The sequence below is a fragment of the Ochotona curzoniae genome, unplaced genomic scaffold (assembly GCF_017591425.1).
Source record: "Ochotona curzoniae isolate NIBS_2020 unplaced genomic scaffold, NIBS_Ocur_1.0 scaffold_4683, whole genome shotgun sequence".
In the NCBI taxonomy this organism is placed as follows: Eukaryota; Metazoa; Chordata; class Mammalia; order Lagomorpha; family Ochotonidae; genus Ochotona; species Ochotona curzoniae.
This window is the reverse complement of record NW_024467121.1, coordinates 20,501,580-20,513,931: the sequence shown is the minus strand read 5'-3', so window position 1 is coordinate 20,513,931 and position 12,352 is coordinate 20,501,580. Positions and strand designations below refer to the sequence as shown.

Below are 12,352 nucleotides of genomic sequence, written 5' to 3'. Positions count from 1 at the left end.
GATTTATAATTATGCCTTTGAAATATAAATTTTATTTCTTCTTCATCATTATTATTAGAATGTCCATTTATATAGTACAAAACAAAATTTAGGAAACACACATGAAAATTATTTTGACTCCTTTAGGTCATTATGAAATTTGTCTCCTCTCTTTGGAGGCCTCAGACTAATGGTTAGAACATATCAACTTCAAGGTTATGCCTAGGGAAAATGATCAAACTAGATTTTTTAAAAAATCTTATTCCAAGTTAATTTGTTGTGCTCCACTTGATGTTCCCAAATATTCATTTCTGCTTCCTTTAATTTTCCTTAAGATGAATTTTGAATGTTTCTAGGTATCAAAATGAAAGAGTAAGATTAAATCTGAATGTATGGGTAAGTTTGTGGCTAAGTGTTCCAAGACGGAATGTTATTACATATATGTTTTCCAGCAGTGTGAGATTAGAGAATCCATAACCAGTGGTGAGTTAAGTTACTCAGAAACCATTTAGAGGAGTGGTTTTCTGTGTAATTTCTTTGGAGTCAGTGAAGGTCTTCCATACCTTCTGATATACTACTTTCCTAGCCTCCTAGTCCACGTGACTTTCCCCAGGGTCCTGTCGCCATTCAACACATGGATCCATAAGCTATCAGGCTTGAGTCTGATGGTCCCTGATGTTGCCCTGGAAGTGCAGCTGTGCCTTGAGATGTCAGGCTCATTCAAGAAATATCTGTCCTGCCCCTGTGTTCCAGGCACTGAAGTGGACAGTATGGGTAGAGAGAGGTATCACCTTAATTAATAGCCTGAAAGTTCTTCTTTTCAAGCTCTGCTCACATTGGTTCCAGCGGTCTCAAAAAAATTGGATACTTGATTTTACCTTGAGCAAAATGTTTCTGAGATTTCCTAGCTGAAACATTCGGCTCCAAACAGAAGCCTTAATAAATTATTGCTGCCCTCTGTATTTTATTAAAGATTTGAACTAGGTAAAAAGAATGTAAAACATTTGCTCTCCATTTTTGTTTGTTTGTTTTTGTCTTAAAAGAAATTCCAGTCCCTTGTAGAGGAGGGTGAATTATAGCTTGAAGACTATAGTCATTTATAGTTTAGACTATGGAGCAAGCAGTATGTTTCCATTTCTTTCAGATGATAGGGCAAAGACTGCATGGGCCCTTATCATACCCAGGCCCTCTGCCCAAAGGCTTGGTATTAGAAACTTTTGTCTAGGTTGCACTGGGGAGGCAAATCAACCTCACTTGGGGGCTAGTGCTTTATCGAGGCTACAATATGGGCTCTAATGCATGTTTGCTATATGACTTCAACCAGGCTCTTTAAAGGAATATTACAGACTGGGTAGCTTGAACCAAGAAATTTATTTTCTCATAGTAATCAAAGCTGGGACTCCAAAACCAAGATGCTAGCAGGGTTGATTTCTGGTTGGCCTCTTCTGGCTTGTACAGAGCCACATTCTCACTGCACCCCATGGACTGCTCTGTGCATGTATACAGACAGGTGGGGGAGACCCTGGTACCTCTTCCTCTTCTAATAATGTCACATGACCAATGGCATTAGGGACCCCATCCTTATGTTCTTATTTAACTCAAATTACTTCTCTACATATAGCCAAATACAGTCACACTGGAGGGTTGGAGGTTTACAGTATGTGTTTCTAGGAGATATCCAATTCAGTCCATAACATTTTTTATATGCCAGAGATCGTTTGGCATGAGTATGTATACATATGTATACATATTAAGCAAACTCTGTAAATACTATACACATTTATAATACAGTACAACAATTACAATGCTGTTTTGGTCCTGGACGGATGCACATATTAGAAGCAGGTTGGAGAAGGTGTTTCAGAGTTGTTGGGGGACGTTCTTGGTGTCTGGGAGAGAGGGGAAGTCTTGTCGGACTGAAGCAGGAGCCTGTGGGAGAGCATGACTGAGGGGTGGAGCCCTGTCTCCCCCTGTCTCCACCACCACAGAGGGGTGGTCAGCACCTAAAGCCCTCTGAGCAAGCCCTGCCTGTCGGGGGATGCAGGAGGAGCACACAGACCTGGGCACGGTGGTGGCAGAGAAAAGGGGGTGCCCAAAGCAGGTGGTACATGAAGCAGGAACTAGATCCCCATAACAGGGTTTGAGGCAGAACAAGCCGAGTGGTGCACATGGGTTGAGTTCACTGTGGGAGCAGGTGACAGGAACACAGTGTGTGAGATTGGGGGCGAGAGGCCAGCTGGGAGACACTCATCACCGTGTGATCAGGGAGCCCAAGGGGAACATTGGCAATGCCAGTGGGGAAGGGCAGAGCTCAGCCCCCTGAGGCAACAACAGGACTTGGAGTTGGTGCCGGTGGGGGTAGGGGGAGAAATATAGGTTGGATCTCTGGTTCTGCTTTGGTGAGCAGAGGAGCCACTCATCAAAAACGGAAGCACAATGCAAGGAGCAAAGTGAAGGAAGAATTGTAGGGACACTGCACAAGGAGCCAGGGACAGGATTACCTCCTGTCATCCTGTGGTAGGTGATTCCACAGAATCACAGATTAGCAGGTTTCTGCCAGGCCCCTAAGGGGGTACAAGTGACTTGCTTCCCCAGATCTAAACCGGATATACTACTCGCCTGTATGATCATGACTCAAGATGCTTTAGTCACACAAAGTTCCCCATTAGATAAACACTTACTCATCCATTGCCACGAGCATTCAAAAACTTGTCACCTCAAGCCCATCAACCTTCTGTCCTTATGGTTACTCCGAAACAGATCCTGTTTGTGCACCTGCTGTGTAATCACGTGTTCAAATCAGAACCATAGACTTGGCCTGAGAGGCAACTTGCTGTCAGGCACCCGCAGAAAAGGACAATTTATTTTTAGAAGAGAAAAAACCCTTTATTCCGTGTACACACATTTAAATCTCCAGTTACCTTTTGAGAAGGGGAAAGGAGTCAACCTCCCCCCAGTCTCAGTCTCTTGGTTTCAAGCTCTGGCGTGAATTTGTAGCTCCCACAAATGTGCTTTCTTTTCCGGATTTGTGTTTTCTTGCTAGGTGTGCTGGCAGGAATTCAACCCGGACAGTTTTCTCTGAGCATGACGGTGTGCAGTGGCCATGGAAGCCAGACACCAAGAACAGCAGACTGGAGAGAAAAGGGAAGAGAGTCTGTCTTTAACCACAGGCCCATTTTTCTCTTTTATCTGTGTTTTTTAGTTTTTTTTTTCTTTCCTCCTGAAACCTTCCCTTCTTCCAGAATCCCAGCGGACTAAAAGGGGCAGGTGCACACACCGGGTGCCCCCAGACCGCGCTCCTCCGGGCGCGCGCAGTCCACGCGGCCTCTCCGAGTCCACGGGCGGCCGGGGCGGGGCGGCCGGAGCTGGGGGCGTGGCCGGGCCGTGACTCACGGCCGCGCCCCGCCCCCCGGCACGCCCCGCCGCTTAATTCCGAGGCGCGGGGCCGCGGGGTGTGCGAGCCGCCCGGAGCTGGACGGGCTTGCTGTCCCGGGCCTGACAGCCGCCGTCGGAGCCGCCCTCGCACCGCCCCGGAGCCGCCGCCGCCTCCGCGCAGTCGGGTCGCTGGGAGCCGCCACGGAAACCCGGAGCGAGCCCGGGAGGCAGCCCCGCGCCTTTGTGCGCGCCGAGGTAGGTTCGCCCCCAGCACTTACTTTGCACACAAAGAAGAGGGGCGCGAGAGGCGGCCTGCCTGAATCCCCCCCTGCCGCGGCTCGAGGGACCCTCCCGGCGGGCGACCGGTCGATCCCGCGCGCCGCCGCGATGGGGCGGGGGATCCCTTGTGTGCGAGGACGGCGAGGGGGCGTGCGGGGCGCCGAGTCCACCCGCGCCGCGTGCAGGGAGATCCAGGAGCGCAGGACCGACACGCGGCGGTACCCGGGCGGTGGCTGCGGCCGAGGGGCGGCGGGGAGCTGCGAGGCAACGCAGCCGGGCGGTCGTTCGGCTCATTGTTGCCTCCTTGGCCCTGGGAAGCGAGAGACGCTGCCCGGAGTGGCCTTCGCTGCCCAGCCCGGGTGCGTCGCGCGGGGCCAGATGCTGGGTCCTCGGCTGCCGCTCGCCCCTCGATGCCCGCGGGTCCCACGGGGTCAGCGGCGCGACGCCAGCCCCTGCCCGTCAGACAAAGGCAAGGCGGGCTGGGGGTGTGGAGGGGAGGAAGGTTGGCCCCACTGGAAAAGATGACCGCGACGTCTTTCCAGTCTTCAAGTAACTTTCCCATTTTTTTTAGACTCTCCTCTCTCCACTGCTCCTGTGAACCTAGTATATGGGAAAGTGTCTACACCCTAGAAGTCCTAAAATAAACATCGTATAACCCCCCACTCTCACCTCCCTCATACCCTATCCCTAGCATGTTCGGGTCATTGGGAAGAGGCACTGAGGGATATGGTCAGGTTTTTGGCTTGCTGCCTAGGGGATGGTCATCAGGCCCTATGAAATGGGAAGACAAGCTAAATTGTAAATCTTAGTTTCTGGAGCCTGGTACTTTTCCCTCCAAGGAAGGATTCTTGTGGGTGGGTGATAGTACTAGGAAGTTATCTGATTAGGATGGGTGTGAGGTTGGAAGGAGATAAAGAGGGAGTGAGGTGGGTTAGCATGTAGATTTTTCACCTGGAGATTTCTTGCAACAGGTTCATCACTTTGCTTCTCTGGCCATCTTTCCCCTTCATGGCAGGAAATTTTAACTGTCTCAATGACCTTAACTTGAAATAGTGCCTGGAGTATCTACCTACTGATTTCTTAGTGCTAGTAGTTAAAAATTTTTTTTTAATTTCATTTTAAGATGTATATATTTATTAAATTTTATTGTATATGTTATATATAAGAAAGCGATCATTCGTGTGGTCACCTTTCAAACACATTCTGGGCATAAAGGCATCTTTGCTTGATGTGTGGTTGACAGTCATGATATGCTTGTGTGATTGTGTGTTATGTAGCACAGAGAGAGCCAAAAGTAAGGACATTACAGATCCTTAGTTCCTACCAGTTACAGCATTCTAAAATATGGTGCTTGACAGGGATAGTTACGCAGTACAAGCATACTTTAGAAAGTTCTTGGAAAATGGAATTGAAAGGTATATCTATTTTTGGTGTTGGACAGTTTGAAGTCTGTACAATGGTTGTTTTGTAATCTGCATGAACTTTTTGTTGGAGACCCCTTGTCTTGCTTTGCTGTTAGCACAGGATGAGACTGGCAGATTGCTTGGGATCTGTCTTCCTATAGCCTTTCAAAGCATTCACTAATCAGAAGGAAGAGGGAGAAGTGGGGGAAAAACAACCTATTTTCCACTGCCTGTGGAAGAATGAATTGACACAAAACTTTTACAAACTTTCATTATTTTTTTTTAATTTCAGGAATAACTGGACATGATTTTTAAAGGAAAAAGTCTTTCTGCTTTTAAAATACATAAAAAGTAAAACTGTGTTCCAAGATTTATGAGAAATACGCAGTGGACAGTAACTTTTTTGTAGAGCAGAAATAGCATTGATTTTACAGCTGGTTACATGTGTTCTTCTGGAAGAGTTTGCACAGAGAAAGTAAAATAAGGATTTGCTCGTGAGTGGTGAAGCTGTCTTCTAGGGGGGAAAAATTATTATTCGGCCATATATTTGGCCACTGTATGCTTTTGTCATTAGATTTTGATTTTCCCTTTGGGAAATTTTTAGACATTTAAGTTCTCTGATATGTAAAGTAGAAAGAGGTCTTTGAGACAACAGCTTAGAAGTAATTTTATTCGTTGGGATGATGCAATATTTCTGAAATTAGAAGAACATAGCAGAGGAAGTTGTGGTTTTGTACTGTCAGGTGCATGCTTGGGGCTCCTTAATAAGGTCTGGAGTTCCTTGATCTGCATGCGTGCTTAGGGTGGGGTTGGAGGCTCTGGTGACTTGCCAGTGAATGAGTGAACCATGCAGCCAAGAGGAATGAAAAGTATGTCTTCAGGAATCGTGGTGTCTTTCTATATATTAGGAGTCAAAAGAAACTCCAGTGGGAAGTACCAGAGTCTCCGGATCCTGTGTTGTTGTAAGGGGCACAGCCATGCTGGATCTGAAGTCAGAGTTGAGGGGTTTGCTTTTTACTCTTCACTCCTGTTACCTAAAGAAAGGCAGCAGAGAGAAGCATAGGAGTGGTCCAGCATCGTGGACTTGCTGTGCTGCCTGTGGTGGGTAGCCTCCTGTCCTGGGGGCTCAAGATCCTGTTTCTGGGTGGTTGAAAGTAGGCAATGGTTTGTACTTGAGAGACAAGAGTGAGATGTCTTGTCCCTGAACTGGAGGAGGCTGCATGTTGTATTCCTTCATCCATTCCTTTGATTTTAGTAGTTTTGAGTGCCACACTAAAGGTGGGCACATTTTCTTTGAGAATGATGGATGGTTCAAAGACTCTTCTGAGTGAAAAGGAGGAAACTGGAAAATGAGTCATGAGGCTCAGTGCTACTTTTCATGTTGCAGCTTCCTTTCTCCTACTCTCTAGAATGTGGTGGGCCAGTGCTCGGGGAAGTGGGTCAGGGCATTTGGTCGAGGGAAGTCTGGACTTGTGGTGTTTGTGGAGGTCCTGGAGGACCTGGGGAGCCTCACCCTCCTCTCTGTCTGGAGAATGGCTGTTGGACAGTATTTTCTGGGAACACATGGGGATGACCCCATTGGGCCTCACTGCATTTCCTTTGGGCCCCTCATCTAATCTTGGCCTATCTTTGCTTTTCCTTCCTGAAATAAGCATTTTTCTCCCCTTTTCCTGTCTAGTAGAAGAAGTTCTGGGCCTCACAACTGAAATTTGCCTTATCTCAAGTACTCAGCTGAAAATAAGTTGATACTTTTGACCATCTGCATTGTTGATTCCAGCACTGTCCATAAGTAAAATTATTAGCAAACTGGATTGATTTCTGTGAAGTCATGGCAAATTAACGATGTGTCCTTTCTGAGGCTGATGGGAGAAGCTCGGCTTCCCAGCCCTTTTCATTTAGCAGACATTGCCTCTTGTGTGCCAGGCCCTGCATTCACTGTAGGTTAATAAGAGTGGATTTCTGCTCCCTGACAGGGGAGGGGAGAGTGATACATAAAGAACTGTGCAGTATTATACAGAAGTGTTCCACTGCAGTTATATTCAGAACTATGATGGGGACGTAGCATATGTCATGGCTTTACTGCAGAAAGAATGTAAGATCACAGCAAGCCAGGGATAAGATATTGGCTTTCTGACTGGTTGGGTAGAGTAGAAGCGTGAAGATAAACCTGCTGGCAGGGACTTGGGCAAATAGATTATGTGAATTTTGGTTTTGTCTAGATTTTGGTTAAGGGGTTGGGACACTTTCTAGTGTGGAATTGAAGGGACTTGGGGAGATTTTCTGGACCATTCTAGTGTCCTTGCTAAAGATGAATCTCCAAGTTGGTCACCCTGTGACGGAGGGGACACCATGTCCTGAGCTGGCCTGGATTCCCAGGAGTGAGTGCAGCATCAGGCCAGAGGCAGCCTTCTGTACTCTGTCCTCCAGGGGTTCTGTTAGAGAGAAGGGATGAAGGTTTGTGGAGAAGAGTGAGGAGACGTGTTTAAGAAGGTGTTTCTGACTCATGTGGGCTAAGGGAAATAAAATAGAGTGGGATGCAGCAATAAGAGCATGGTAGTTTAATAGCTAAATCCTCACCTCACACATGCTAGGATTCTAACTGGTTTGTGTCCCAGATGCTCTACTTCCCTTCCAGCTCCCTGCCTGTGGCCTGGGATAGCAGTTGAGGATGGCCCAAAGCCTTGGGACCCTGTACCTGTGTGGGGGACCTGGAAGAAGTCCCTGGCTCATGGCTTCAGATTGGCTTAGCTCTGGTCATTGCGGCCACTTGGGGAGTGAACCAGTGGATGAAAAATCTTTCTATCTCTCCTTCCTCTGTAAATATGCCTTTCCAAGAAAAATAAACTTTTGTTTTTATTAAGAAAAGGGATGTTGTTTCCACTTTGGGCAGACTTCTCAATAGTGCAGTCATACAAGAATATCAGTGCAGTTGGAGTAACTGGTGGAGGGCAGTAGGGGCTGTAGTACAACAAAAGCTGTGGTCTGTACTCCATGGTGGGGTGTGTGTTCATGCAGTTGACAAGGGATGCATGTCACTCCACACAGCAAAGGCTTGGGGTTCTGGAGTAGTGCAGAGTGCCCAGCTGTGAGAAAAGCCCCCTTTGGGGCAGACATTTGACCTACTGCATGCTTGTATCCCACATCAGAGTGCTTGAGTTCAGTATGCAGCTCAGGCTCCACAGTCCAGCTTCCTATTGGTGCAAACCCTTGGAGGCAGTTATGACCTGGTTTGGGAGCCCATGCCATCTATTCGAGAAGTCTATTGAGTTCCTGGCTCCTGGCTTCAGCTCATCCAGGTCTGCCGTGTGTGTGCATTTGAGGAGTGAACCAACAGGTGGAGACTTGTTTGTGTTCTCTTTCAAATAAGGAAGAAAAAATAAATAAAAAAGAGAGAGTAGGAAGGTATTTAGGAAGATTAGTTTCCCTTGAGATGGCAGGGGACTCTAGGCTTCTTAGTGGCCTTGTTCCTGGCTTGTCCTGCTGCTGTGTAAGTCCCAAGGAGTTGGGAGACTTGAAAGTCTCTGAATTGGGTTATGCTGAGCCCCAACAACCTTTTGTTTTAAGTATCAGTATCTGTCAACAAGTGCATTGAGAATAAAATTGAAAACTATTTTGGTACATAAATTTTGAGACTTCACACATTTTTTTTTTTTATAACATGTATTTTCTAAATGTTTCAGAAATAATCTTGTTTAATGTAGATTTCAAAACTTTTTTGTGTGTGTGCAAAAAGCAAATTTGTCTTTCGTCTCTGTTTTCCACCAAGTTTTTTGAAGTATTCCATGTTAAGTTTCCTCCAATAAATCTAGGTAGGAAAAAACACAGGTTGAGGACCTGCTGTTCCTTTTGTGGTACTTGTTGGCATCTCCCTTAGGGATTGTCTCTCCTCACACTCCTCTATTCCTTTTGTTGTCACTGTTGGCTAAGTTGTGCAGGCATAACCCTTAGCTTAAGGAGAAGGGCTGTGGAACAGGCATGGTTCTTATTGTGGTGTAGGGAAGAGATTTGGAGTGTTGGCTCAGACTCGTCTGATCTATGTGACCTCCTCCAAAACTGTAGCCCCTCTGAACTTTAGCTTTCTCGTTTGTGAGAGATACTTGGCACAGTGAGGGCAGCGTTGAGGGTATAAAGTCCCTCACTTGTGATCCCCGATATATGAGTCAGTTTCTCATTACCATAATGAAATACCTAACACAGGCATCTTATTTACAAAGAGGTTTTTGTAGCTCCCTGTTTTGTAAGTCAGAGACTTAGCACCTGCTGGGCCCACACGTGGGAGCAAGTGATCATGTCTTGAAGCAGGAAACCATGAGGTCAGTTGTGGGGTCAGGGATGCTCCTTCTCTAGGGGCCTCTCAGGAGAACTCAGCGTCACCCCAGAGCTACCTTATGTCGCCAGTGATCTAAGGACCTCCCATTGGCCTCATCTGTTACTCACAATATGTCATTCCTAGTATTGTAAGCCTCCAGTCATGACATAAGCTGTATCCAAACCATGACACTGACAAATTACAGCTGCCCAAGCCTTCTGGAAATTTTTCTTTGTTAAGTTTTGTTATGAGGAAAACACTTAATATGAGATTCCCTTCTTAATAAAATGTTAAGTGTGTAATGTAATTGTGGCGGTCTTCTCCACAAAGCCTAATGGCAGATATCTGTAGTTGATTCTTCTTGCTCACTGAAAGTTTATACATTTTGGTTAGGGATGTCCCATTTTCAGTTCAGTCTGTGAACCCCTTTTCATTTTTTGAGTCTGTCAGTTTAACTATTGACATACCTCATAGGAGTATATATATAAAATCAAACAGTATTTGTTCATCTGTGATTGTCTTATTTAGCATACTATCCTTGAAGTTTATCCATGATGTTGCATATTGCAAGATTTCCTTCTTTTAGTCTGCATTGTATATATACACTGTATTTTCTTTACCCATTCATCTGTGACTTGGCAGTTATTCCTTTGTAATTCCTAGAAAAAATGGGAAAGCCTTCCTGACACTGGTCTTAGCTATGATTTCATGAATATGCCAGAAGAACAAGCACCAAAGCTGAGTGGGACTGTATCAAATTAAAATGCTATATGGTAGTAGAAAATATTTACAAAACATATATCTGATAAGGGATATTACCCAAAGTATGTAAGAAACTCATGTAACTCTATAGTAAATCAGCCAATAACCTGATTGAAAATGGGTCCAGGGGGCCCGGCGCAGTGGCGCAAGTGGTTAAAGGTCCTCGTCTTGCACGCCCGGGATCCCATATGGGCGCCGGTTCTAATCCCGGCAGCCCCGCTTCCCTTCCAGCTCCCTGCCTGTGGCCTGGGAAAGCAGTCGAGGACGGCCCAAAGCTTTGGGAACCTGCACCCGCGTGGGAGACCCGGAAGAGGCTCCTGGCTTCGTAGTAGCATTTCAACCCATAATTTCAGTAATGGCCGCTGTCATGATGCTCACACACTTAGGGATGGTAAGGGACTGTATTCCTCTTCCCTCTCCCTGGCTTCTCAGCGGCTCTTCATGCCTTCAAGGAGTGTTTTACAGATAACTTAATTTTAATAGTAGAAATAGCAGGTTTTACTCTGTTCTTGGACATACATTTCAATACTTCTCCTGAAATATCATAATTAAGAATATATTGTAAATGTGACTTCAACTTTTTGATGTTGATATTAACATAGAATCTTTCTTTGTGCACAGGGTGAGATGCCATGTGGTGATAAGTTGTCTGGTGAGGCAGGGTCCTGGGATGCTTTTAGCAGATGAACTGCCCCTCCAGCACAGATGACTCTTCAGAGGTGAGAGGTAGCAGGGCCTGGAGTGGGGAGGATTATCATCTGTATGTTCTGAAGGCTCATGCTGCCGTGAGTCTGTTCTGTTAGTCTATGCCTGAGCCATCATCAAAGTAACAGATGATCAAGCTTAGTTAACCCAAACGGGCTCCCATATTCTTACCTGTGAAATACAATTATCATAAATAAAGTAATGGTAGCACTGTTGCTGACCAACACCAGTGGTGGTGTGCTCAGGTATTCATTCTATAGATATTTAAGGAATCCGACTGTATACCATTTACTCTTCCAGATTCTGTAGGAGGTGGCACATGGGATTATTTGCTAGTGGGAAGACAGATTGTAAATAAATATATAAATGAGCTGATTCCCACGGGTGGTGCCATAAAGATGACTAAGTCAAGTCAGGGGGTGTTAATGTAATGCCAGAGGAAGTGGCATTTCTGTTGAGAAACTCTAAAGAGAATTTGATGTTTGAATGAAGCAAGGGAGGGAGCCTCATTTTGGTGTGCACATGTGGAAGCAAGAATAGCCTAGAAACCAACAGGAACTTGATGGAACTTGATGTTGCAAGAATGGCAAGAAGACCTGTGTGGGTGGAGCAAGGTGGGCAGGGCAGAAAGAGAGATATGAGAAGTTCCAGCACAGGCCTTGCAGGCTATGCTCAGAACTTGGGAAACTGTGGGCGAGCTCTGACAATGAGGTAAGAGTTTGGCTGTGCATTTTTGAAATGCCTTTCTGACTATGAAGGAGAGGCCAGACTGTAGAGGAACCACAGGGGACTGGGAGATTGTGGGACCCCTGCAGGGTCCTTCAGGAATATTCTAGTGACTGATGTGGAGCTGGTGGTAAGAGATTGGATGCTCTTTTGTAACAAAATGGAATCATCAGGACTTGCTCATGGGTTTGGGAGTGATCTGTGAAAAAGGAATCATGAGTGACACCTATCTTATTGGCTTCAACTGCTCAATGACGATGATGACAGCACTTATAGATAGGAGAAGGCTGGATAAGGATTAATTGTATAATGTTCGTGACAGCTTTTGAAATTATTTTATTCCTACTTATGTATTTGAAAGTATGAGTTACAGAGAGAGGGAATGACAGAAAGAACCTCCATTGACTGGATTCACTTAAGAGTGCCCCAAGTAGCTACAATGGCCAGGGCTGGACCAGGCCAAAGCCAAGAGCCAGAAGCTTCTTCTAGGTCTTCCATGTGGGTGGCAGGGGTTCAAGTTGTTGGGTTATCTTCCATTGCTTTTCTCAGGTCGTTAGCAGGGACCTAGCTCGTAAGTGGAGCAGTCGAGACATGATATGGAATCCTGGCATTGTAGATGGTGGCTTTACCAATTACACCAGGGTGTATGCCATTTATTCCCATTTTGTAGATCTGAAACTAAGGATTAGAGAGTTTGCTCAGGATCAGGAAGCTGATTTGTATCCAGGCCTTGCCATTTAAACTATCTTTGCTATATTTTCTAGGTATGTAAATTTGTAAAGATGCCAGATTGATGTGAAAGTACCTGCACCAA

The 12,352-nt window shown here is 45.8% G+C and overlaps 1 protein-coding gene across 2 annotated transcripts in view; it reads left to right on the top strand.

The window, feature by feature from the left end:
• The window catches only part of FAM107B (family with sequence similarity 107 member B), a 203,837-nt gene that overhangs the window by 122,361 nt on the left and 69,124 nt on the right, over positions 1 to 12,352 (top strand). The window contains exon 1 of one of the 2 annotated variants that reach the window (XM_040967827.1): positions 3,450 to 3,609. The exons of the other annotated variant lie outside the window; for it this stretch is intronic. The gene's annotated coding sequence lies outside the window, so the exon portion shown is untranslated. Of the gene's footprint in view, positions 1 to 3,449; positions 3,610 to 12,352 lie in introns of those variants that run through there. 2 annotated transcript variants of the gene reach the window in all.